Raw genomic sequence first — 4,377 nt, forward strand, 5'->3', positions numbered from 1 at the left:
TTTGATCAGCTCTGAATGACGTGAGACCGTATCGATTCGTGGTCATGGTCGAATGGGTTCCAAAAGGGGGTGGGATCTAAAGAAAGATCTATCCTTGGTCGATTACTATTATCATGGATATCTGTGATGGGTTCCTTATAGGGTCCTGGGCTAAGGATCAACAGATCGTGTCGCAGTACAAATTTTAAAGCGGTCCCCCGACTGCAAAAACACAGTAGGCATACTGCAATAACACAACAATTGAAAAGTACATTGACACCCCCACAACAAATGATATGTATATATACATATTTACTAAGGTAAATGTGTGTATATATACATATATATATATGTGTGTGTGTATGTATGTATGTAGATATATACATCTTTTTCCGTTCATGTGTGTGTGTTTTTTGCCCATGAACAGGCGTGTTTTTTTCACATCTGTTTCAGAAACGGATTTTAATTTCTCTTCTTTTTTGTCACATTATGGACACTAGTAGCCGCGTACCGTGGGTAAAGGCATTGGGGAGGGTTCTAGCAAAAAAATGAGTCACTTAGCGCGCAAGGTACACTGACTTAATAGAGACATTTAAGGACTGTGCCATTAATCGGATATGTATCTCACTGATCAAATAATGCGAGCGCGAAGTGCGAGCTTAAAAAAATGTTATGTTCAGACCTAAAAAGTGACATTATAAGCAAATTTTTGTAATCATGATACGTACTTAAATCGTTAAACAAACAATGCGAGCACGAAAAACAGGGACATTTTACGGACTATTTGTTAAGCCATTAAGTGTATACATATTTATTTACTGATTTATTTATTTATTTTGTTTTATTTATTATATACTGCAGGGTAGGCCTGTTCAGTTCTTAAAACTGCTTTACAAAGGCGGCCTGAGTTTAAAATGCATGTCAAGATAACTATAAAATATATCATCAAAAAACAATCAACGTCAAAAATACAAAATACAAAATATTTAACATCAGAAACAATTAACACCAAAAAATATAGAGTGGGAAGTGAAAATTTAAACATACAAGTACATAGCATTGTAAATCAATGGAATATTATTTCGCTCTTTATCAATTCGTATGAAAGGCTTTGCATAATTATTTAAAAACTAACAAGGAGGTACAGGCTTGTAAATTTGAAGGAAGTGCATTAAATAATTTGGGTCCGAAATATGCGAAAGATTTTCTTTTATATTCAATTCTAGCTTTGGGAAGCTGAAGGGGGCATCGCAAAGAAAACCGTGTCCTGTATTTCACGGGCCGTTTACATACTAAAGGTTTTAAATAATTTGGAACTAAATTATTCATTAAAAATCTCACCAAAGTCATTTAATGCGAATGCAAAGCGCTAGCTGATTTTGTTAGAATTACATCTAAACACATGAAACATTTTTGTGGCCATTGTAATCATGATTAACATGCGCATCTAACTAATCAAATATTGTGAGCGCGAAACGTGAGCTGAAAATTTAGGAAATTCAGACCTGAATAGGAGCACTTGAAGACTTGTTTGTAGGAATTCACGAAGATCATACGTATTTCACTGACCAAATGATGCAAGCGCGAAGCGCGAGCTGAAATATTTGTATATATTGACCCCAAACAGGGACATTTTAAAGACTATTTTCTTAGGAATCCATTAAGAGTAAAGTCATCTAATGCGAGTGCTAAGCGCTTGCTGATTTTGTTAGAATTACATCTAAACACATAAAACGTCTTTTTTCTGGTCATTGTAATCATGATTAACATGCGCATCTAACTAATCAAATATTGTGAGCGCGAAACGTGAGCTGAAAATTTAGGAAATTCAGACCTGAATAGGAGCACTTGAAGACTTGTTTGTAGGAATTCACGAAGATCATACGTATTTCACTGACCAAATGATGCAAGCGCGAAGCGCGAGCTGAAATATTTGTATATATTGACCCCAAACAGGGACATTTTAAAGACTATTTTCTTAGGAATCCATTAAGAGTAAAGTCATCTAATGCGAGTGCTAAGCGCTTGCTGATTTTGTTAGAATTACATCTAAACACATAAAACGTCTTTTTTCTGGTCATTGTAATCATGATTAACATATGTATCTAACTAATCAAATATTGCGAGCACGAAGAGTGAGCTGAAAATTTAGGAAATTCCGACCTGAAGAGGGGCAATTCTAAGGCTCCTTTGTAGGAATTTCATAAGACCATACGTATTTCACTAACCAAAAGATGCGGGCGCGAAGAACGAACTAAATTTTTTTTTATATTCAGATCAGAAAAATTGACATTTTAAGGACTGATTTTAGGAATTAATGAAGAGCAGACATAATCTCACCAATCCACTAATGCGAACGTAAGCACAGACTGGAAATGTTTTATATTCAGAACTTATACATGATGAAAGTGGGCAATCACTTTTAGTAGTCATGAAAAAGAAGCAAATGTCACTACATAAAATAACAAATTGCGAGGAAATATATTTGGTGCATATTGACTTGAAAAGGTATGTTTTAGTACAACAGGATAATAAATTTAGATTTATATATTTCCGTTCAACAAAATGTTCAAAGTATAATCAAAGTAACAATACATATATTCAATATAATACAGTCAGGTCAATGATATTTCGTAACAAAAATTCAACAAAACGAAAGTGTGTTGCAATTACCTTATCTATGAAAAGAATGTAGAAATGTAGACTTGCCAAGAAAAGCAAAGCTTGTATAGAAGGCAGGTACGTATTAGTTTCAATGCTAATTATAAACAAATCAAATATAAAACTAAAAGACGAGCTTTAAACAAGTAATCCACAAATATCAAAATAAAGCGAATAAGCGATAACAAAAATAAGAGAAAGTAGTTCCAAATAATAATGATTACAGTGATAAAAATAATAAATGAAAAAATACTCGCAAAATTATAATAGGGAGGGACAAGTGGCAAAGGAAAGAAAGAGGGAGATAAGGGAGCAAACAAAAACTTAAAATGAAAAGAGGAACATGGCAGGTGGACAGGTCGTAATTTATTGTATCATGCTGTAGTGTCTCTTTTTTTAGATTAAGTAATGTTTGACAAATTTATATATTTTTAATTTTAAAATGTCCCTTGTCTGTTGCCTGTCTAAAATTTTAAACACATTTACTTGTAATTTGGTTGAATAACACGGTTACAATAACATGAGAAACAATAAATACTTTTTGAAGTTTGTAGTTCAACTGTTTAATTCAACATTCTAATACCATAAACCAGCATACAATGACTAGATGAATAAATACACCCAATTTTGAAGAGGCATATGGAGGAGTTTCTTTTGCGTAATTGTGGGCAGGAACATAAATATACTGAATTACAGGAAACGTAATACGAAAACATGTAGCTTTAGCATATAATAACACTTTCAGCAATTTGATGATTAAAGTTCTGTTTCTTGTGAAAGAGAAAGGAGTTCCAGTATAAACTTTAATGATTTCAAATAATACGGTTTAGTCGTACTTTCTTCTATGAAAGCGGGTGGACGATACCACTGTCTATACTGGCGAACGATAGTTCTCTGAGTCGACAGTTGGTGTGTATGAAGAAAATCATCAGGAACACAGCGTAGTTCCTCAATACCCTTCACCATGTTCACTCAGAAGTGTTGAATGTTGACGGCGAGTCCGTCGAAGACCCAATCACATTGGAATTATGTAGTGTGATCAGGCCCAGAGCCCGTGTTCTATCTCTTGACAAGGATATAGCCCAGCTAAGCGGTAGACCAAAACTGCGAGGATATCTTGGTAATTCCGGTCCTTGTTGCTGATCATTGTGTGTGTGGCAGTCATGTGAAGGATTCTAGGAATAGCAAGCCCAGCCTATAAATGCTAGTGTTGAAGCTCTAAACCCTCTTCACACCGGTGTCAACACTCAAGACACCTCAGCAACATCTCTCACCCAGGAAGAGGTGAAAACCTAACCATCCTCGAAATCTTCATCTTCGACAACAGGGGTTGAAGCTACTTCAAAAGATGTTCCAACGTCTGTCTCTTCCCTGCGAATATATTGCTTCAGCAAAGTTGTATAAAATGTTGTGATCCGATTTCCAAGATCAACACGACAATCGAGCTTCCCAACAATACCAACAACTCGAAATGTCCCCTTCCAATGCATGAGGAGCTTATTATTTTCTTTGGGTAGTAGCACCAACACCTCATCTCTGACCTTGAAGGAACGCTGCCTAGCCTTCCGGTTGTAGTTCTGTCTGAGACTTGAGGAGCTCCTTCTGGGCGATGTCACACTTTTCTCCATTTTCTCCTTGAGATCTAACACAAACTGGTAGTTGGACTTCGTCTCTTGTTCGGTGTCTTCCTTTGTCCACAACACCTTCACGATGGTTAGAGGTCCTCTTACGACTCTG

This window comes from Lytechinus variegatus, chromosome 10 (genome assembly GCF_018143015.1).
Source record: "Lytechinus variegatus isolate NC3 chromosome 10, Lvar_3.0, whole genome shotgun sequence".
NCBI lineage: Eukaryota > Metazoa > Echinodermata > Echinoidea > Temnopleuroida > Toxopneustidae > Lytechinus > Lytechinus variegatus.